Source organism: Orussus abietinus, unplaced genomic scaffold (assembly GCF_000612105.2).
Source record: "Orussus abietinus isolate OABI.00-Male unplaced genomic scaffold, Oabi_2.0 scaffold12, whole genome shotgun sequence".
Classification (NCBI taxonomy): Eukaryota; Metazoa; Arthropoda; class Insecta; order Hymenoptera; family Orussidae; genus Orussus; species Orussus abietinus.
The window spans coordinates 169,599-193,905 of record NW_019395990.1 but is presented as its reverse complement, the minus strand read 5'-3'; positions in this window follow the sequence as shown (position 1 = coordinate 193,905).

Here is a 24,307-nt window from a genome sequence, read left to right as displayed (position 1 = left end):
GTTTGGCTTCCCCCGGAAGTCCTGGATGTTTCCCGGTTATAGGATATAGGGAGTAGAGGGTGTCAAGGTTCCGGTAAAGAAGGTAAATTGTATCGTTAAAGTTCCCAGATTTAGGGGAAAACTTGGGGACCACCTTGGGCACCCCGCGACTTCCGTTTTCCGACTCCTAGGGGCGGATTCGTCGAACCGGAAGTACAGGAGGAATTCTTCGATTCGAGCACGCGGCTCTTCGATTTTCCTCCCGAGCTTTTCCGGGGGTTCTCCTTGCATTTCCCCGGGACCTTTGCGAGGAAGCTAGAGCCACGTCTCGTTAGCTGGATATGCCTTTAATCGGCGCCTCGCTCCTCGGCAAATCATTAATAACATCCGCGATCCTCGAATGGAGGAACCGGATGTGCACCTCGAATTTGGGGCGACATTTCTGCGCAGGCATTCGTGCCAGGAATTGCGCTCATGTAAACCCGGTACACGTGGAAAAGTACACGGAGTACGTGTAAAGAGAGCTCGATTCGAGTTGGTGTCACGTCAAAAGGAGAAAGTCCAAATATTTGGCTCCTTGCTTAGTCGGCATTCAGTCGATTTGAAGACGCGGCTTCAAAATGGCGACATGTGCGCAAATCGCCAAATATTGAAGCTAGAGTATTTAGAAGAAATTAGGGGGATTTTAATAAAAAGGGATATTTTCTTTTTATCGGGGCAACTTGTACTGTTTAATTTCGAATGGGTCTCTGCAAGTTTAACGAACCAAATAAAGTCAGGTGGAGGGAAGAAACTTGAAGGGGACCATTGTCCTCGATGGAAAGATTTGAAAATTTTCCTGAATACCGGAGATCGGTAAAACGCCCCTGGTGAATTTTCAGTTTGCAATAGTTTTACAGCGAAGCCTTGAAAATTGCCTTTTCAAAAGAGGGAATTGGGTCGTGCACGAAGCGCCTCTACCGATGTTTTGGTTCGCAAAATACTCGAAAGGGTCGAACGATACGGTGTAAAATTTTCGACAGTACAGCCTTGCAAATTGTCCTTTCGAAAGAGTGAAAAGGGTCGTTCACCGAATGCGCGTGACAGATTTTCGTTTGCAAAATGCTGAAAATACTCGAACGGTGCGGGGTAAATTTCCAATATTAGAGCCACCGAAGTTGTCACGCCGAAAAAGTGAAAAGTGTCGTTCAGTCTCGCATCTGTCGAATTTCCATTTCCAAGCCGGTCAAAATGCACAAACTAATGTTGTCGCCTGAGAAAGTAAAAACGGTCGTTCTGCCGAATTTTCGGTTATGCAAATCGGTGGAACCCCTCAAACGCCCCGGGGTAAATTTTGGATACCAGAGCTTCGCAAGTGGTAGTTTCGTGAGGGTGAGACCTCCAGGAGGCGACAGGGTGGAATATAAAGTTCGGGATTGGGAGGGTTTCCGATCTTTTTACGAGACGCCGCCCCTTGAGGGGGTCGTTGTCACGGGGGGAAGAAAGGGAAACGACGCGAATCGTCCGCGGATTCCCCGCGGATTCCGCGGTTTACGGTCCGCTCGAAAAAGCCGCGCTTTCGTTATTCGAATCGAATGAAGGTGGCGACCTTTACGAGAGTCCGGACGGAGGCCAAGTAGTAAAAGCGGATATCCGAATCCGGCGATTCCGCCAGGCCGCCGAACCGCCACGATTTCCCGGGGATTCCGCCATTCCGGTCTCCTCTCGGTCCCCGAAAGGGCGCCGCGCGGATTAACGAAACGAGATTCGATTCGAGATCATCGCTGGACGCGGATCAAGGATCCCCTCGATTAATCTTCCCCCGCACGTGCGTGCCTCGGTTTCCTCGGGCGGGAAACTCTAAACCGTAAACCGGAAACCGTAAACCGCGACACAGGACGCGTTCCAGCATCCGCGGCTGGACCGAATCGGATCGCGGGATCCGATTACGATTTAATCGCAGTCCCGAGATTAAGCGCGCGCATTAAACCCCTCGATTTCGCGGCGCCTCCTGGGGGAAGCACGGTCGAATTTTTCTCATTTCTCATTTTGCTCGCCTCCTCTCATCTTTTTTCATTTCGGAAGGAAAGTGTCGCGAGGACCTCGGCAAGGGAAAGGAAAAGTCCCGGGAAAGCGGAAGAAAATGTAGAGGCAGTCGGAAACAAGGAGGAAAGGGGGATGATAAGAATCCTTCGGAGGAGATCCCGGATGTGCGTTCCTTCGGATCCCGCAGGCACGGCGGGATCCGAAGGACACCTCTCAAAGGAGCTTAAAGTGGATCGAGATGGCCGGATTTTCCTTAGCTTCCTTCCGGGAAATTAAGCGGGGGGAATTAACCGGAAGGAAGCCAGACGAAGCGAGGCGACAATTCCTGGCCGTCTCTGTCGCTCGCCTTAGGGGATCCTCCGAGAAAATTTCCGAATGCCGGGATTTAAATTCCTCCCGGGTGAAGTCCCCCTTTTAAACCCTTTCCCCAAAATTGCGAGTCTCTCCCTGCGAGACGGGAATTCTAATCTGGTAGTTTATTTTAAAATTCTTCCTTCCTTTTAGTAGGGTAGAGGGGGGACTTACTACCCCTCCTTTCCTGTAGTACATTAAGCAACATGGCGGGCCATGTACAGATACAAAAGAAAACGCAATAAAACCATCAGCGTGGTCGGGGCGGGGGCTCCATCTTTCTCTCTTTCTCACCCCGGTGGATGATTGATATTACCCGTTATAAATCTTCCGGCAGGGTATTATAAACCAGCGCCCATCGTTTCTTCTCACCGCCTCGGTATTATTATCTTAGGCTTTAAGCCGCGTCCACAATGGCACCTCCTTTGAGCTTTTTCTGGCATCTCCGTTGAGGAAAAGAAATCCCTGGAGCTTCCACTTCGCCACGTGGCGAAAAGGGCCAGGACCCTTTCGCCTTAAATCGAGTGGATTCATTAAGGGTGTTCTTTAATCCTGACACGTGAAAATCTCCGTCGAGCTTGAAGACGATGTCAAAAAGTGTCTTACGAATGAATTTTAAATAAAGAAATAAAAAAGTTTCGGTATCGAGAGGATTCAATAAGAGTGTCTTTTATCGCGACAGGTGAAAATCTCCGTCAGGTCTAATGATGACGTTAAAGAATGGATTGTAAATCAGCCTGAAATAATGAAATCAAGAAATAATTCCATTTAGTAATCAAGGCAATGCGTCTCTCCGCTTGCGGGAAGCCGGGCTTCCGCGATTCCCCTGGGAGCCGAAAACTTATCGGCGGGATTATCGGGACTCGCAGGACTCTGACAAAGCGTTCGATTATTTCCGAGAGAGTGGAAGGTGGGAGGAAAAAGGAGAGGAATTATTGGACCGAGCCGTTTCCGCGATCCCGCTGCGGAAGGCTCGACGGAGCGTCCGCCGTGCGGCTGCGGAATTCTACGGGCTTAAGCTCACCCGAGGACTTCATCGCGGAAATTGATCGTCCCCAGGACATGTTGCAATTTTTTTTTCCTTCGCTTTTATTAAAGCGTCTCTCCTCTCAAAGAGCCTTAACAATCCGAACTTCGGAAACTAACCTCCTACTGTAGGAATTTCCCGATATTCCGGCATTCTGGGACTGAAATAACGCGACTAGAAATACCTGACTTGATTCTAAAACTCGGGTGGATATAATTAATTATTAAGCCAATCCGTGGTTAATTCCGCAATCATCGCAGGACGGCGCAGCTCGTTACTCGAGTTTTCGGGGAAAGACCTAGGGGAAAAAAATCCCTATAGGCGGTTTTTAGCCCGCGCGGAAAGTTTCTTCCCTCTCCGAGGCACCGTCTCCTGGTTTATTTATCTTAATGGCTTATTTAGCGGCGCTCCGCGCATTTCCGGGGGCTTCCGGGGGCGGAAAAGCTCGCGGGTGGCGTAAACGCCGGAACCACCGGAGAGAAGGTTCGAAACGAACCACGCCTGCTGGGGAAAAGTTTGCACATCAAGTGGAGTTATCACCCTCGGGACAGGGTGGGATTATCAGGAAGATTCCCCCCGAAAATGGGGAGCAATGGCGGAGTGGGCCGCGAGTAAACTAATTTCCCCGAGATAAAGGTCGACCTCGTCGCCCTGTTGATTCGCTCCATTGGCGAACACGTTTCATAATTAATTAGTTAACCTTACGCACACGTCGCCGGCGATTTCGCCGATTGCGAGGTCGACCTCGATGGTATCGGTGCTATGGCGATCGCGATAACGGGTTGATAATGGAAATATGCCGGCCATTTCCTTTCGCTTTTTTTTTAAGGATTTGCATTTCTAGACTGATTTATTTCCTCGCTCCTCTTCCGCGTGTTTTTAAATTAAGTTACCTCACGACGATTTCGGCGATTTCACTGATTTCGTTGATATCAGTGTCATGGCGAACGCGACAAGTTGCCTTGATAAGGAGATAGCGCGAGCCCCTTTTTTTCGTATTTCTTAAGACTTTGCATTTCCCTGGTCGTTTTCCGCGTTTTTTAAATGGAGGTACCGCACGATTTCAGCGTTTTCGTTGATATCACTGTCATGGCGAACGCGAAAAGTTGCCTTGATAAGGAGATAGCGCGAGCCCCTTTCTTTCACATTTCTTAAGACTTTGTATTTCCAGGCGGATTTATTTCCTCGGTCGTCTCTCCGCGTTCTCGAAATGAAGTTATACCGTGGCGGATCGCCGGCGGTGGGGCTAAAAATGTTTAATCTGGAATATTTCCGCACTTAATCAGAGGTCCCGCGGCGGCCTTTGCGGAGCCACTTAGCTAAAGTTCCACGAGAGTCAGCCCGACTAAGTGCTGCTTGTTACAGAGCGCAGCTTTTATCTGCCGGCTTTTTCTCTGCTTTCTGTCTCCGTCCCACCGTGACCACCTCTAACCGAGCTTTCTCCGTCCTTTTTCCATCCCGGTCCGCATCCCCTCCGCGGCTGAACCGCACAGCTTCCGCAAGGCGTCGAACGAAGCCTCGCCAGGTGTATACGGACTCCCCTTGATAACGAAAATGAAAATCTAGATCGAATCGTGCAAATAAACGAGTCGAACTTCTATAGTACCCGAAATATTGCAAACACGATGAATTTCGAATTTCCGAAAATAAATATTTTCACGTTTTATGGGTATAGAATAACCCTTTCATAAGGCCTTAATTGCCCGAAGCTAATGAACACCGAGGTACCAAAGTTACTCATCCTGGCTCCAAAACATCAAAACGTCACGAGATGACGATGAATGACGGATATCATTTAAAAGGACCTAGCCGAAATTCCTCGCTGGGAAGTTGGAGCGCTCCCGGAAGTTTCCCAATTCCTGGGGAATATTCCGTTGATTAGGGAGAGGTGGAGGTCCTTTGAGGAATCCTTTCCGAGATGGCGGAGGAGTCTCGATCTAATTGTGAGAGCGGTTTCTTTCATCCTGGAGGTTTCCTCGGTTTCCCTCCCACCGTGGCTAATTCCTCGGCTGTTTTTCCTCCCGCGTCTTTGCGAACTTCTTCCGAAGTTTTCTCGGGGGCTCGAAGGGGTTCAATTCCGCGTAATGTACGGCCGCAATTCCGCGGGCCTCTGTCGGGTGCATTAATGCGGCCGTGCATGCCGTGGGGAAGTTGAAGTCGTTGCCTCGGAGAGGACGCCGCCGGCTGGAATCAGGAAGCCTTAATCTCAGACCGCAAGAAACAGAGAGGAAGTCGGAGGACGAGCCATAAAGGGAGGAGACCTACTTTGTTGTGTGGCAACCCAGGAGGGACTACAAAGAGGCGAAGACGAGTCACGGTCGCGGACGTAAAAGCGTTATGACGACTGGCTGAGGAAAAGGAATGTTAATGGCTGGCGAAAACTCCTCAAGAGATGCTCCGGTTAAAGTAACGACCCCGGGAAGCGTTATCGTATGTTCGCGGGTTACTACCACTTTATCGCGCCTTTTCCATTTTTCCCTCCCTCTCTTCTGAGAAGAGTACTCGGTGAAATAGTGAGCGACTCGAGAAGGAAATCTCATCCCCTCGATTCAAGGAGGTTCTCCCGTGGAAATTTGAATCGCCAGGAGCTGCTACGTAATTCCTTTGGTCCGCCTCGAAGGAACTATCTCTATCGATTACTTTCGATTTAATTCGATTTAATAAATCATACTCCGGGGAACGAAAAAGACGGTCTGGAAGCGAAGCGAAAGAAGGGGGTCGATTTTGAGGAGTATCTGGGATTTTTCCTCCCAGGAATTATCTGCAGGCAGAGTCTGAAATGTAATGCAGAAATAATCACTGCAGCTGTATGGACTTGTAAAAAATAAAATACTCAATTTACCTGCGCAATGGCAGTCGCAATCTGCTTCACTGTGAATCAGAGTCTGAAATTTAACGAATGATCCCTGCTGCATTATGGACTTCTAAAAAATATATATATGTGTGTATATCCCAATTTACCCGTACAATAATAGTTACAACGAAGGGAGAGACTGGCGTTCCCCAGCTCCGGATTATCATCGACACGGATGCCTCGTAGAAATTGAAATCTCCAAGAAGTGGCGCGAGGGGATCGGCGTAACTCCATCCCCCGGGCTACGTCCCCGGAATTCCACCTGCCTCCGCCTAATCTCATTCCCCTAATTGAGATCCATCTTAATCCGGAGCTTTTCACTGGAGGGTCTCTTGAAGGCAGCCCGGGAGCTCCTCTTCCGCCATTGGTTCCTCGTCGTGGCGTTCCCCGCGGAACGACTTTACACCCTCCTGACTTCGCCATCCGCTGTAACGAAGTCGTCACTCCCGGCGAAACATTATCACAATGCCGAGATTATTACCCGCCGTGATGCGGAATCCGAGCGTGGAGTCTCAGGAGTCCGGAAGTTAAGTGTAATTACCAGTTCCGGAATAATTCCAGAAGAGGCCAGGAGGGAGGCTGGGAATTTCTCTTCCGCTTTCCCTACTTTTGTATCTTGTCACGCAGGCCGTCAGAGAGCTCGACGACGCGTGTAGTCATTACCTCGTTATTCCTGGCCGAGTCCTCGGTGACACGTTTCCGAGTCCTGGGGGGTGCGATCCGGAGCCACCCCTTCGGAGGGCGGAAAACTTGGAAGAGGCCCGAACCCGGGGTAGTCGTAGCCGGGGAAAATTAGTTTATGCAAATTTTAATTGCGACCGGCTACGTGACTCCTAATTCCCGGGGAAATTAATACAAATTGCTTTTCCCTCGCGCCGAGTCCTTTAAGGCGATATGAAACCGCCGTCTGAGGGGTCAATCGTTTATGAAACTTTTCTCCTAACTGGGCCTGCCGAATCGATTAAGATTTTACTACATAAACGTGGAGGCTCTAAGAAACGTCCCGTCCCTCGTGAAACTTCATCTCAAATGACCCACGAATTAATATTTATAAACAGATTTCAAGAGAATCCCTCGTGAAATGTCAGACTTTGTTAAATGTTGATAAAATGTTTCTAATAAATTTCGAGGTAAAATGAAATTCCATGGGGGTGAGGATCTTCCTTGGGACCTCGACATTCGCGTGGGAGAATTTCAAACGATTCGGTGCACCCAGTTCGGAAAAAAGTGTTCATGAACAATGCGTCTTTCTCGGGTCATATTCATATTTATTCCTTAAGGGATCTAACTTCACCCCACCGCCACGTTTCTTTTTCCTCCCCAGATGCGAAATGACGATTCCTGCCACCCGAGAACAAAAGTCGATTCCTAGTCACCCCGAACTTGACTGAACAGCCCTAAAACATCCCCTTTGAAGTCCTAACGAAAGCGATCCCCCGCCGAGGAGGGCTTCCCATCGTCCCCTTTCCGTCGTCACGTCGACCTCCGGAGAAACATCCCCGCGTGCGGAGGATTCCCTGCGGGTTAACGACACCGACAGTAAGTCGAGATGGCACGGAATCCCTAAAAAGCAAGAAGGACGTCGCAAAAGGGAGGAGTGTCGACGAGCTGGCGGGGAGCCACGGAGACACCTACGTGTAAATTACCCCGACTGCTCCAGAGCTTTCGAAAGAAAGTCCTCGATCGCAAGCACCCCCCCGGCCCCTCGTCCTAGAGGACCCCCCGCGGGTGTTCTTCCCTAGAACTCCCTTTTTTCCCCGGAAAATAACGTCTTACCCCAACACACCCCTCGGCCCTTGAGCTAACGACGACGAACACTGCCGAGTTTCCCGAAGTAAATACGCCCCAGTTGCATGGCGTTATTTACTGGCGTTAATTACACAACGTTGTGGGTGTCGGTGCACTCGGCGCCGGTGTTTCGATATAGCGGTCCAGGATTTTCCTCGAGACACTTCCCGGGGCCGCAATTCGGGGGTGTTTTCTTTCGATTTCTCGGGATTTATATCGCGGTATAAATCCTTCCCATTTTGGGATTGATCGGGGTGAAAAATATCCCCGGTTGCAGGTAAGACCCATGGATTGGAAGAGAGATTCGTGGGAGGTCCTTTTTGTGGGGGAGAAATCGTGGAGGCGATTTTACTTCATATTGGGGGGTTGTCGATTTTCAGGCCGGCGTAATTCGCCCCTTGGGAGAAGAAAGAGACGAGTCTTCCTTACGGGGGTCCTCGATTTCGGCGATGGCCGCCGTTAAATCACGCCGATTTGCAATTAAACCGGCTATTTATTTGCGCGTGTAGGTAGGTGCGCCCGGGAAACTGTCGGGGCTCGCGACAATGGATCGGTCGGAGGTACCTCGGCAAATTGCAAAGGTTTTTATCGATGCCATGAATCAAAGAGCCCGACCGCCGGTGACTCGAGGCCGCGAAGGGAGCGCCAATGAAATCTATGAGCGTTGCGACAACACGTACACGGGCAAAATAATTTACCGATACCGGCGCGGTGCTTCTCCCTCTCCGGCTAGAACGGGTCAGAGTGCGTCTCTCTCGCACCCCCGGCGCGCCGCATGGGTCGCTCTCTCTCACACTCACGGGGCGACGATTCGGCCCACTCGGGGGGCTTCGGTCTCGCCGCCGCCTACGCGCAAAAGCTCGCCGCAGGAATTTCAAGAGATTCGACCTGCCCCGCCCAATTTGGACGCGATATTGCTTTTTATTATCGACTAATACCACCGAATCCTCTGCGGTAGGGCGAAGTTTCCTCGGGAAAATTCCCTCGAAGATGGGAACGCAATCTCGAGACTGGCGACAGGTGTAGGGGGCTCCTTATCTTCCGAAATAATGGCGCAGGTTTCGACCGCCAAAAGGGAGCTGTGATCAATCCGCTGGGCTTTCATCTCCGACGCCAATTACGGGGTTTCGGATTTTCTCCTCGAATCCGGCACGGGGATTAAGGTATATTCTCTGAGTTTTGTCTACGATCCGATTTCCGATGGGGAAATCCTCGGTTTAGATTGCACTTGCTGCTGTCCGCGGGGAGGAATTCATCGGAGGGTAGTTTCGATGATGCATGTCTCCTTTTTAATTTACTTGGGAATTTCATCCGCGTTTTATTAACACTTGATATCAGTAAATCCTGCGTTCCGAACCCAGATATGGAATTTCGCGATCGACCACTCAAGCGATTGAACTCCTGAGAGGGAAATTCACAGATAGAACCCAAAATTAAAGGGATGCTTCCTATTACTCGATCCACTTACTTTCAATTATATCGCAATTTTTCGCCTCGATTGTATGAATTCTCGATATCATTGCATGCTCGCGTTCTGAAGATAGATGAGGAATTCCGCGATGAACTGCTCAAGAGACTGAACTTCCGGGGAGGAATTCATAGATGCAACCGCAAATCAAGGGCCGCTTTCCCTTTCGACGACCTACATCGTATAACTTTCCCCGGCAATAAGTGCACCTTGTGCCGGATTCCTCAGAGGGGGTAGATAAGTCAAAATCGCGGAACTCCGCGAATCGCGGAAACGAGATTCGCGAGTCTTCGGGTCGGCATAAATTCGCGGAGCGCCGCGGTAGTTACCGTGGCGACGTTGAATTTAAATTTATGCTCCTTCCCCGGGGCGCGAATCCACCTGCCGCCCCGTAGGGGCCGGAAGCGAGCATAAATCCCTCTTTACCCCGAAAACTTGAACCCTTCTCGCCGAGATTGCGACCACGGCGTCGCCGCTCCCGCTCTGTTGGCGCGACTCGAGGAATCGGGTCGATCTACACCCATTCATATGAGGTGTGTCAGAAAATCTTACCCCCTGGAAGCATCGTCTCACCGAAAATGAAATTCATGTCCAACACTTTGTGACCCTTTCCATGTTACGTGGAATTTCCCCATAGATGAAGAAGAACTCCCTTGAACTTGGGGGTGGTTCCTTGCGGGGGTGGATCTCCACCCATTTATATGAGGCGTGTCAGAAAATCTTACCCCCTGGAAGCATCGTCTCACCGAAAATGAAATTCACGTCCAACACTTTCTGACCCTTTCCATGTTACGTGGAATTTCCCCATGGATGAACAAGAACTCCCTTGAACTTGGGGGTGGTTCCTTACGGGGGTGGATTTCCACCATTCATATGAGGTGTGTCAGAAAATCTTACCCCTTGGAAGCATCGTCTCACCGAAAATGAAATTCATGTCCAACACTTTCTGACCCTTTCCATGTTACGTGGAATTTCCCCATGGATGAACAAGAACTCGCCTGAACTTGGGGGTGGTTCCCTCGCAGGGGGTAGAACGGCCTCCACGTGTCTGAGGTTGTTCCTAATGGACGAGTGTTTCAGTTGCGCTCGACGGAACGCCGAGAAAAGTTCGCATTATGCCAGAAGAGATTCTTTCGTGGCGAAGCAAAAAGTTCACTGCGCTTGATGGAAAGCTTCGCCCGTAGAAACAAAGGCTGCGTTTCAGAGGTGCGTCCACTCAGGGGTTGGAACCCTTTCACGGTGGCCTTCGAGGCCGTTTAACGCGGTTGCCTCGACTAAAACGGTTTCTTTTTCCCACTGGACCTTCGGAGGTGATAAGGCAATGAAAGTGAAGTACAACGAGACACGAACAATATTTTAACTGGAAATAAATACATTTTTGGATGCCATGCGAACTCCTGGTTGCATCGTTGCTATTTAACAATTAAATACGTCTTTCTTGATACATCTTGACAAAGAACTGCATTCTAAATTAAAAAGTGCATGCGTGGTTCTCTGTACATCGGTTGCCCCAAGTGGTACAATCTAGAGCCTAACGATCGTTGCAACCATAAATTCGTAATTTCAACATTTTCCTTTCGATGTTTGCTAGGCGCATTCCCGAAACGCAGACATTAAGGACCAGGGTGGTCTCTGCGCTTCCTACCCCTTGAATAATGACATTTGCGTAACATATCCGAGTTTACATATCCATTACAGGGGCGTCGTTGGATGCGACTCGACGTTTGCAGAAATGGCGCCGGTTCAACCCCTTGGGCACTTTTTCGAGGAAGCGTCTCTCGTTCGTTCGGTTGATGCGGTTCTTCGATAATGGGATGGGGGCAAACCACCCCGTAGGGCCGGGGGCACGCACACGGGACTCGGAGGTGGTACCGAGAGGTACACACCCACGTCTGACACGAGTACACACCCGTGGGTACTGTATTACACCGTATGCCCCGGCTGGGTATGTGCACCCCCTTCGACCCCACGTTAAAGTAGGTGCCGGCGTAGGTTAGGTTAGGTTAGGTTAGGTTAGGTTAGATACCACTCCGTATTATTAATGTATCCCCGAACAGTGCGCGGAAGAGCAAGATCAACAGTCTACACGGAATTCCTGAATACGCTTACGGTATATCCGGACCGTATTGCGGCCGGGAGATGAAACGAAGCCGGTTTTAAATTTATATGGCCACCATATTGGCGAACAAGGAGGCGCATTACGTTTAATTAGCCCCGCTTCGTTTAAATACGGCTCCTCGCCCCCGCATTAACCATCGTTGGACACGAACCAAGAGCGCCCTCGGAAAGCAATTTCCTTGAAAAGGGTTTTCGCATCGCGTACATAATTCAGCCAAAGAAAAAGGAACGAAACAAATCTTCATCCAGATCCTCCGCGAAACTTGCAGATTTTTTCAAAAAATTTCCACTGATTTTCCGAGGAACCTCTTCGGAAATTCTCCTCGGATTGTGTTGAAGATTTTCCGCGAAACTTTTTTTAGGGGTTTTCCTTTTTCTAAATCCTTGTACATTTTTTCCGGCTCCTTTTTTATCCCGAGTTAGTGGATTCTTATCGACGGTGATTAACTCGGATTGATTATTCCGGCGAATTAGAGGGGTCGATTCTCGAAGTTTCACCCCCCATGAGGCCGAGAGTCTCCAGCGGCGAAGTTGGTTTCCGGTCCGTCTCGATGCGGAATCCGGAGACGCTGCGGCAGGAATTTCTTCCAGGACGGAGCGCGGGGAAACTTTCGCGACCTTAACCCATTTACATCCCCAGCTCTCGGGGGGTGCGGCGTCGCGACGTCGCCGAGCAATCTGCAACTTCTCGTCCCTTTTTACCGCCCCTCAATGGCGTCGCGTAATTCCGCCTCGCAGTCTCTCAGCACTCGAGTCGAGGGAAAATGTAGGAAACACCAGTCTGATAGAATCCAGAAAGACGGCTGGCAAATTGTCCAGAATGCCCCGAATCAGATGCATCGCTCTCCTCGAGACGAGATTTTCTCCCATTTCCGGGGATCTCGCGAGGCGTCTCGGGGCTCTTCGAGTTTCCCTTAAATTTTCCGAGAAATCCAGACCCGAGCGAATATCGATAATCGGCCACGGCAGGTCGCGAATCCGAAGAGGGATGCAGCCGACCGAACGTCGACATCGCCGTTAAGTTCGGGTGTTCACCTCTGGGGGAACTTCATCGACGCTCATCGTCGCCGACGTCGTCACACCCCCTTACGTCAAGAACGGGGATTCCTGAGGACACGTGTCGAGGGCGGTCCAACTTCACGGTCCTTCTTACGTCGTCCGAAGCAATGAATCCGGAGAGAAGCATCCACGTCACCTTCCTCGAGATTTCGCCCCGACGAAGAGGTCCTCCAGGTCCGCAAGAAGTCGTTTCGCCGTCCATCGCTTCCTTTTTCTATCTTAATGGCTATTTTCGGAAACAACCTGAAGGAAATTTCATGGTTTCCTCCCCTTACCCTCGAAGCTACCCTCAATTTGGTTGCCCTAGGTCAGCACGCGGAATAGGAAGTTCCTGGCCAAAATGGCGCCCGCCCTCGTCTCTTCGTGTAAATACAGAGCGGGACCGGAAGTCAAGGCACCACGTCGCGAAACTCGGTGGAGTTCCTCGTCAAATACCTACGTGTACGTACCAAGGGGTGTGCGGAAGTCTTTAAGGGAATCTCAGAGGTAGCGGATGGAGAAACGCGGATATTTTAATTTCAGAGCTTATCGATGAGTTCCCACGTGGGGTAATCAAGGAACGACGCCTCCGGTGGTCGGTGCAATTATTTGAGATTTATTAGCACCCTCCCGTTAAACGCTTCCGGGGGTGGGTTAAATTACTATGGACGTAGGGAGTGTTCAACTTGGTCCGCCTTCGACTTCGACTAGTCTGCTCCCCTCGGTTGCCCCGAGGCCCCGCGACCCCCCGCGAAGCGGAACGAGGAAGTGCCCGGAGCGACGAGGGCACACGGCCCGAAGAGGCAGAAGTTAGATGTAGATTATTGTTAGGAGCTTCCAGGAGTGAGAGCTCTCCGTATAGATATCCACGCAACACTGGGAACTCCCTTACATCCACCCCCGCGAGAAACTCTCATTCCCCCCGGCTCCGACGCGTACGCGCGCCGAATACGTCCGCGTCACTTCCGGTCTTTCATGCCTCCCTTCGGCTTGTCTAACTGCTTCGAACTGCCAAAACCAAATTCCCAACAGAGGCGGAAGACGAACGGGCATTTTTGGAAGGGAAATGCCGCGAAAGGGGCGGCGGGGGCGCAAAATTCTCGCGGTACCAAAATGGCCGCCGTTGGTGCCCGCTTCGAAAGAGCGTCCCTGCCGTTCCGAATATCGAAATTCGAAAACAAGGCAATAGAAGATATAGTCCAGAGTACTTCCTCCTCTCGTTTGCCTAATTCATAATTCCCATAAACGTTGGCGAAATCTCGCGGTACCAAAATGGCCGCCGCTGGAGCTTTTCATCTCGATAGAACGTCTCTGTTCTATCCTGGCAGACCTCTGACCGTCTCTGGCCGACCGGAAGACCGAAATCCGGAAACCAGGCAGGAAAAAACTCCACGCCCATAAATCCTGGATTTTATGGTCCTTAAGTAATCGCGGAAACCATGAGAGGTCAATAAACTATAAACCTCCCTCGCTTATGGCCCCTCCGTATGGCTCTTTTACGCGGAGAAATTTCTCCCTCGAAACTTCCCGGCGGATTTTTCCCGAGGTCGATCTTACCCTCCGCGGAATTCCGCGTCCATGACTCGGCGACTTCCACCAGGGGGAAATGTTTCCCCGGTTTTGCCGAAAAATCCCACGGTTTTTATCAGACACCGCCTGTTTCGCTCGTTATCCCGCCGCCGGGCTTCCGGCTCGATCCGGCCTTTTGAAACGTGGCCGAGAGCCGTGTTTTGTGTATGAACCCGTGTGTGCACTAGTGCAATGTTTAGGCGTACTTCACGGGCGACGTCGCTCGCGATTTTCTGCTAACGAACCGCAATCATGGGTGGTAATCGACGCCGGAGCGTTACGGCCGCAACCGCTCGAAATCAGTGGACGCGGGTGCGCGTGTCCGTTGTTTGTTTGTATCTTCCCTGTTTTTTTTTTTCCCTTTAACGGCCGACGTGTCCCGGCATTAAATTCAGGACGCGATACCGAATTCGGGGCTGCAGCTTCGGCAAATGATCATTTCGAAAGGGTGGACGCGCCGATAACTGCAGGCGCATGCGCGCGCGCTGGCTGTGTGAATCTGGAATCCAGTTTGAGGCACAAACAAAATTAACAGGCTTGTTTGAATGTTTCCGTGACGTAGACGTTTCCGTCACGTTGAGTTTTGTTTGTGGCATTTTTTTTTTTACAAAAGCCGGAGCCGATCAAAAAGGTAAACCAATTCCGAAATCGTGGAAATTCGGATTTTTCGACTCTCATGGGTTCTCTGACGTTAGGAAAATTCAGAGCCCCCCGGAACCTTAAAAACGTTAAAATGGTAATTTTCGGAATTAATTTTTTTTTAACAGCCCTGGTTTATGTAAAAAAAAAATGAAAATGGCACAAACGAAACTCAACATGGCACTAACGTTTACATTGCAGAACATCGTCCCTTGACATGCCTTGCTTTGGATGGTGGTTTCACCCCCTTAAAGTGTTTAATGGGAGATAAAAAAAAATAGGTGTCGCTTAGTTTTTAGTCTACTATAGCATATTATAAAAGAAATCAAATCGGAGATATCGACCTGGGATAGTTTCCTTGTTAGCGGAAAGTACATTTTCCGTGTGAACTTTCGATTGCTGGATCGAAGCATCGACGATGGACTCTCGTCGGCTTACAGGGAACTTTTGGGGGATCGGTGTAATATCCCACCCTGAATATTCACTATTGTATAATATATTGGAGAGAGAAGAAACTCGGAGGACTGAAGCGGGAACGATTTCGGGATTTCCTCTACCGAGGGGAATAAATTTCCCTTCCGAATGTTTCACTTCCGGGCCGGAGTACAAGTAATGGAGGATCGTTCCGCCGACTCGCAGGGAATTTCCCTGAGATCGGCGTGCGGAATATCCGCCGTCGCGGAAATATCCTTCCGGGCGGTTCGGCGGATATAAAGTGCTCGCAATCGCTGGGACAATGCATCCATCAATGGGTGCACGGGGCGTGACACTTGCAGTCCGATTTTCCGAGCGTTCACATGGCGTACTCTCGACTCGACTCGGCAAACACCGCGACACCGATACAGCCTGATAAGCGTAGTTACGGGGTAACGAGTAAACGTTTCGGTACATCCGAAAGGGTGGCCCGTCGATAGCGGGCTTATCAGGAGGGGAGTAAACCCTCCCCCCGAAGAAACCTTGAAAAAGGGGCGAGCGTTTTACGGTGAAGGAAGAAATCTCGCAATTTGCCGGAGAGAAAGGAGGAAGCCCAGAAATCGAGACGTCCTCCGTTATCACCACTCCTGCCGGGCTTATCAAGACCCATCTACCTCAAACTACGGCTCGGCATCCCATAATAAAAACATCCCTCTATAGGAATGAATGTCCCTAAGCCGGAAACCTGCCTCGAGATTCGTACCCGATATCGCGGCATCTTCCTCGCGTTATCAATAGACCCGACTACGCGTCCGCGTCTGCAATCCGCGAGGTTTTCGACGCGTCGAAGAAAAGCGTGGCCCCGTTACCGAACCCGTGAATGGCAAGCAGGAAGAACCGCCGACACGAGGGAAATCCTTGAGACAGTTTCACGTGTCAATGGTACACGACCTCGTCGACAAATTGGATTCGCCGTCGACGAGGGCGCGGAGTCGCGGCGCGAATACGTCGAGGCCGTCGTCGGTAATTCGGGGGAGGAAAAAGGAGAAAAATCGAGGGGAAACAACGAGAGGAAACCTGTAATTTTCTTTTTTTTTTTTTTCCGTCGAGCCAATTCGACCCTGTCGAGCGAACGGCGTCGTCGATTCGAGTCGCCGAAACTGCGGGACGAAACGCCAAATGAAACGGTCCGGTTCCACCTACGGTCCCCGGAATCGAGAAGCGCGTCGAGGAGGATGCCGAGTCCCTTAAATCTGCATGCGAGGTCGAGGACGATGCTTTTAATGCGGATGAATTTGCATTAATTAGCGCCGTCGACGGTGGACTTGGCGGCGCTTCCAGGGGACATTGGCTCGCGTCATCCCCGCGGCCATTTTTGGGATAACGTCCCCGTGACGTTCAATTTAACGCTTAATTCTATCCCAGGTATATCCGGGACGCTAATTGGATATCCATCGGATAGGTTCCGCCATCTGGATGGCGCAACCGTCCGTCCAGACTCTAATGCGATTTCGAAAAGCCCCTCGGCTCGGCACCGGAAGCTCGGCCGTGACCGGAAGCGGCGGCCTCCTCGGTCGCCGAGTGCACAATTACCGAGCCCGGGTTTTCTCGAAAAAGGAAAGCGATCGGCGAAAGTAGAGACAGAGGGGCGAGCCCGGAAAAGCCAGAAACGCCGGATTGGAAATTGAAACGGTGGAGCAAGCGGACCCTCTCCTGGACGCCCTTTCCGCGGATATTGCCGGGACTCCGTTTAGATGCAAAGACACGTTTACGCGATATTTCCCCGAAAATTAAATTCAGGCGAAATGCTCCGATCGCGTATTCATTGGGCGACGTGCGATCTGGTGCGAGCCCGTGGCTAGAATCATTGGAATTATTGTACGTTTGGATCCACCGGTCGGTCTTCGCCGCCATCTTGGAGAACGCGCGGCGTCCCCGACGACGCCGGTGGTTTCGGGCTTTTCAACCGTACAATGAAAATTATCTAGTTAATTTCGTGCGAGGCTTCGATCGCGTATTCATTGTACGATGTGTGACCTGGTGCGAGCCCGTGGCTAGAATCATTGGAATTATTGTACGTTTGGATCCACCGGTCGGTCTTCGCCGCCATCTTGGAGAACGCGCGGCGTCTCCGATGACACCGGTGGTTTCGGAATTATTCTACGCGGTCTCTTGGAAATCGATGGACATATATCGCCGGAAGTTGATCGCTGGCCTTAGAACTTCATTTCGCGAGGGTCGTTCCTTCCCCGAAGAGATCCCTCGAGGGCTGTTCGCGTATTCGAGCCGCGTCGGCGACACTTCCCAACGGCCCCGCCGCCATTTTGGCGCGGGTCTTCCGGCCGTATAATGAAAATTATTTAGCGAATTTCGACACGTCTTTGGCAGGCTCGCTTGATAGCTTCCGGCTGTGGTATTGGGTCGTTAAATTCCCGGGAACTCGTGAATTATGACCCGTCTTCGAGGTCGACGCACGGATCACTGTTGGAATTTATATACAGGATACCGTATCCCTGGGAATTGATCGCCCTGAAAGTCTGACTTCGTTTTCGGGAAATCTGGGATTTGCACCTCCCCGCAAAAGTCACTCGTCTAGGATATTTCATTCCTCAAGTTCCTGGATACATCGATGGGCCAGGAAATTCCACTCCGAAGAAGTGGAGGAAATATTTCCGAGGCATCTTTCTTGTCTCTCTCGCGTAACCCTTTGAGAAGTCGTACGAACGGTGTTGTACTATTTTCGATGCAAAAGGTAAAATCAAAACGTTCTTTAAGAGCGCGCCGCACCAGATGCATCCTTAAAGGGTTCTCCGATATTTTTCAAGACTCGCGAAGGAATTTGCAATTTTAAACGGGTCGTTAAAGGGCCCCCCCAACAATTTTTCATAACTTTCGTAGGGATATACACAAGTTTAATTACGTCCTTAAAGGGTCCCTCGACCTGCGGAAGGGATTTAAAGTTCTGAATTTCTAGCAGGAGTTGCAGTGGGGTGCGTTTCCGGGCCGTCCATTGGTTACTGGTTACGCGATCGTTACACGCGATGTGGCGGTTAACGACGAGTGCGAGGGGCGTAAAAATTTCAACGAGTCGCAGGGCCGAATTACCGCAACTGATAACCCCAGCTGGCGTTATCACGGCATCGAAAACCTCCGCGATGCCCCGGAAGGGGTGCACGATACGCGGATATACCAACATCCCCTTCCATACGATCGTAATAACGCCGGTACTCCTCGACTACACGCCCGTTAAACGAAGCTCTTAAGGCCGTAATGAGATCCAGTCGATCGGAACACGGAAGCCGCCACTTTTTCCAGAGTTCCCACCCCTCGACCCCCCTAACAGGTGCGATCGACTCCACCCTGGAATTTACGCGGTCTCGATAACGAGAGCTTTTCCTCGTTTCCGGTAGCGATCGCGATTTACCTCCACCCCCGGAGGTGGAAGACGAACGACGACGTTAAGCATCACCGATTCTCATCCCTGGTCCATCCTCCCCCAAGTACAAGAAAAAGCCGAAAAATACGGCGAAGGCCCAATAAAAAGTCCCTTCTCAGACCCGATCTCCAGTTTTTAATGAAACTTCTACCGTCTTATGCCACCGATTGTTCTTATTTCACCGAGGAGAAAAATCACTTCCAAGTTCCTCCCGACCCGAGTCTAGGGGTGCCCCTCAGGCCGGATATCGTTTAAACTGTAAGAGAGCTTTCCCGAAACTTTGTGTTAATTAATGGGGAAATCGTACGCTGCAATTAATTCTGGTAATCGAGGCTCGGCTACATTTTTATTACTTTTCCATTTTTACCGGGTCTCGTCGACGGGTACGGCAATCGGCTCCTCTAATCTTCGAGCTGGTGCTCTTTACATCTTTAAGGGCTCCTTTCTTCCTTCCCTTCTTTCGGGGAGGATATTAATTTCCCCCGATTCGTTTCTATGCTTCGTTAAGAAGTCTCATCGACGGCGACCATCGCCGATGCAGAAAAGGGATGTCGTAAAATTCCGATGGCACCCACGTCGCGGATTTCATCGTCCGCACCGCGGATGCACCTGACGAGTGCACTGCTCCCTGAGAGCGCCGATAAAAAGTGCATCCCGAAGACAGACGCCTTATTCCCGGGGGACCAGATCGCGGGGGGTCCGATATCAGTGCTTTCGCTCATAAATCCTCCTCCTCGTCCCATCTTTCTCGCGATGCGTTATCACTGTCGTTCCTTGGAACGGCGACTGCAACCGCGAGGCCCTTTAAATCTACGTGCCCTGTAAACTCGGGTACTAAATCGAGTTAAAGGGGTTAAACCACCCTTGGGATTTTAAACTAAAAATTTCTTCTTCGATCGTTTGTTCCTATAGTCATGTGCACATGAAATAGATACTTCGAGGGAGACAGCTTTTAAAATTCAGGCATCGATGAAATCGACCCAAATATCAGACTAGAGATCCCTGACGATTCTGACTTATCTCCTGACATTTGATAAGAGACTATTTGCTACCCTCGTCTCCTCGGAGACTCCTTGATCCGCAATTTGCATTGTAGGTAAACTTCCAGGCCTCCTTACGTGCCGCAGGCAACAACTAATCACGTTTAATGCCTTACACGAATTTTTGGTCACGTCCTAATCTAATCGCGCTGATCCCGCTCATAGATCCTCGTCCACGTTCGCGCGTATCGACGCGTCGGCGTCGTCGTCACCTGCGTAACGTTAAGGTGGCGTTAAAATGGCATCGGAAATATCAGTCATTAATTTAACATTTCTCCGAGCGAGGTGTGCCGAATCATTTCGAACATTGCAACCTGATAAGCGTAAGTTACTCGGAAGGTCCCGACAGCCATGAAATATCAATTTTTTTTTTTACAATTTTTTTATATACAGTTTGATGAAACGAGTGCCGAGTTAGGATGGCAGGGTCACGGGGTAGGGTTTAACAATGCATTTTGCAGCGTCGTCGACGAGCATCGGACACGTAGATCGAATTAAACGGAATTATCGGCGCAGGGGGTGCGTCCGGGTTGCGGCTTTGGCCGATTTTTACAGGGGTGCTCGTTGCATACTTGCAAAGAGCCGAGCGCTGTAAACGTGGCGGCACGTAACGTGGTCGTTGCAAACGGGAAAACGAGTTCGGAACGCGTCCGCGATCGCTAAAGGGGGATGGATTGCCGCATGAGTGAATAAAACGTTTATTACTACCGCGGCGTAGCGGGCCAATTGCAGCTTAGCATAATCGCCGTTCAAAATTCGAGCCCGCTTCTTCCTCGTTATCGAGGCTTTCCACCCCCTTTTCCCCCCGATATCGATCGAGAGATTTACTGTCAGTCGATGACGACTCTCGACCAGTCCGTATCCGATCTTTTTCATGTCCCTGGGAGGTTTATCAAACTGATATAATATAATATATAAGTGAAACGATTTTTCGAGGATGTTCAAAGCTTTCCCTAATATCAGGGTGTAACTCTCTCGGTTAATTTTTAATGCTGATAAAATGATACTAATCATGCCCAGAATGATAAGCATCGACACGTAAGGGCATTTCATGAAATGTTGATTAATATCGAATTTCCTTGATCTGGAATGAATGTGTAAGGGGGCGGCCATGTATCGGGTTTTGTTACTTCTTTTTAGATACAGGTGATAAGGGAGTCGGGAATCAAAGACTGTGCTTGCAAGCTGCGAAAGGGTCACTTCGCGTCGCCTTACCTTCGACAACCTTGTTAAGGGTGGAGGAAGGAACGGGTCCCGTGTTTTAAGAGTATCGGTGTTCGAGGGAGGAAGTTCGTGGAGAGCAGGGAACTGCGAGGGTAAAGAGTTAATGGAATCACGACGAGCTTTCAGGGCCGGGAAGCCGACGTCTTAATCTTCTCCGCACGTCCCCCGATCCCAGAGCTTTCTCTCGCCGGCTCTCCTCGATGATCGGTGTCTCCCCGAAAAAGGATCCTCCCGAGCCTAACGATCCGTCGAGCAGGGAAAACTTTTTCCCTTAGTCGTTACGAGGGACCAACTCGAGCTTTTACGGCCCTCACGTATCCCCGAAAGCTCGGAATCGGCGAATGTCGCGATACGGACCGGATGAGCCCCGAAGAGGCTTCGCGTCATCTCCAGTTAATTGATAAGATCGCCATCGATGAGACATCCCTCAGGGGGGAAGTGAATTCATGGACGATTTTATCTCCTGGTGGATGAACGGAATCATCGCAATAGTCATGGTACCAGTAGTTTCATGTCATTTTGAAATCGTGTCGCGAGCTTTCGAGGACGTGTCATCGATGAACGACTTTGGACAGGATTTTGAGTATCTTAATTAATGAACCATCGTACATTATTCAAGGTTTCAGAAACACCGAGTAAGTGCATCGATGCAATATCTCTCGTTTTATCTCCTGGTGTATGAACGGAATGATCGCGATAGTCATGGTACCAGTAGTTTCATGTCATTTTGAAATCGTGTCGCGAGCTTTCGAGGACGTTTCATCGATGAACGACTTTGGACCGGATTTTCAGTATCGTAATTAATGAACAATCGTACATTATTTAAGGTTTCAGAAACACTAAATAAGAGCATCGATGCAACGGCATGGATGAACGGAATGATCGCGATAGTCACGGTGCATGTAGTTTCATGTCATTCTGAGATCGTGTCGCGAGCTTTCGAGGACGTTTCATCCATGAACGACCCTGGACCGGATTTTCGGGATCCTAATTCAGGAACCATCGGACATAATGCGATGTTCCGGGAACACCGGGACAGGGCTATCCCGGGGGTCCCGGTAATCGAGGCACGTGCAAGCTCCTCCGGCACCTGGGACTTGGCAAATTCGCAAATGGCGGCGCGATGTCGACAAATCCCAATCAAATATAATTGACCAGGTCTAATCCAATCGAGGGCAGGGCCGATGAGGCGTAATCGATCACTCTCCTTCGGCAGCGCGAGGACGATGTTGCGGTTCCCTGGGGATCCCGCAACTAACCGGAGGATCGACCAGGGATAATCCCGAGTCCTGGTATCTTGGTCCGCCTCGTCGACGCCCGAAGCGCGTACGAGGCCGAAATCGGGCCCGGAATATCGCTGGAATATCGCTTATCACGAGTCATCAAACACCGATATCGACCTCGATAGCTTCTCAACAAACATATGCCGACAGAAACCAAACGCAGAGACACCAGAATATCCGAAACAATATCGGATGACTAGCCCCTCCACCTCGAAGACTCTTACCTTCATCAGCCTGATTCAATCCTCGACGTCATCACGTAACAAAAACGCAGTTATTAATATCCAAGGCACAATTATTCCACGTTTATAAATGATACGTATCATGGAAGTGACAGAGATATAGCAACAAGAACTGTAATTATTCTCTGGACAACCTCGCACCTGCAATTTCAGTGTAATTACCATCCCGGGGAGGAATTGCCGACACTTGTAGAACGTTCGTCGATCTCGTTGCACCCATTCAGGGAGGGTTCGGTCGACCCTGGGAATCGATGCATTCATGCACCTGTATGCACCAAGTGAAGGATTTAGTGCACACAGGGTCCTCCACCAGGCAGCCCTCGAAGAGTCCCACCCGAAGTCGGCGTATCGAGTGGAGCATGAAAGAGCTCGCCTCTATGCACCCCACTTGAATTGCATCCCGACCTTGTTGCCGAGGAGAAACAAGAAGGTTGCTTATAGTCGACTCCCAAGATGGGTTTGATTTGCGGTAATGCACCTCGGTGCCGAAATATAGCTCCCAGGGGGTGAAGAGCAGAGCCGAGAGCCGCATCTTGCATGGCGCGTTTCGTTTCCGGAGATGAAATATCCCCCGCCGTGAAGGGTGCACCAGGGGTGCACGGAGGAAAGTGCAATGGCTCTAATCCCGCCACCCTTTATTTTTTAACCAGTCCTCGTGGAGCAATTAGGCCAAGGGATCGATCTTTTAAACGAGGTTTCGGCACGGCGTTAATTCCTGCATTCGGGGTATAAAGACATGAAATAAAGGACTGCGTAGAGATGTAATCTATTTTGTATACGTATATTATATGTATAGTATATATGAAATTATACGTATATTATACGTTGTTCTATGTTTAGAAGGGAATAAACTTCCCGAAGGACAGCCAGGTTCTCTTGGGACACGCGTCGGGAGTGGCCGAGTGGAGAGGAGGGTCATGCCAGACGAATGAAGACGAGAGAAAGAGGAAGAAGATGCTACGGGCCGTATGTCAGAAAAGGACGGAGGGTCTTCTTCGGCCTTGTCGTGGAAAACCGGGGGATCAACTCGTCGGCGTCACTTGCGTCGCGGATTCCAGCCGGGAAATTGTTCTTATCTCTTGATCCCATAAGAGTTTTCCCATCGCTACTCTATCATGGAGGGAATGACCGATGTGAATGTATAGGTAGGTATATGTTATGTATAGGGGGATTTTCTATATCTATGGACGAGGTCACGCGAACTCCGGCCCGATCGCCCTGTCGATTTTATCGATTACACGCACAGTCGAGTACACTTACCGGCGTTATAACTTTCCACTCTCGATAAAAAACAAACTATCTATGACCGAATGCTCGATAATGTCGCGGGTTTGTCAATTGACGGTATCGCCGTGGAAGTGAACTTGATTCTCAAAATAAAACGCGGTTCATGTTGTAGAGTATTAAGGGGAGGAACGAAAATATTCCTAATAATTGGAATTTTCTTGTAAAGCGAAAGAAATATTTCACTTTCTTCTCTGCACCGGTCATGGTTAGACTTTTTGAGTTTCATGACGACATTCGAGAATTCTCCTTCTCCTTTAAGCTCGAGTGAGATTCAGGGAGAATTACCTGCGTATAAAGTTGTTTGCTTTCAGACAACTGGGTCTAAAGTTGTTTCCTTTCAGACAACTAGATGTAAATAGTTCCTCTATTTCGCACTTATAGCGTGGGTTCGTATTCAACAGTTTCACTTTACTCCAATTGCGTCGTAACGTTTGTCGGATTTGTACAGATGGTTCCACTTTGCATTCAGAAGACGAAGGAGGATACATTTCCCATGGATTTTCCAGAGAATTTTCATCAATTTCG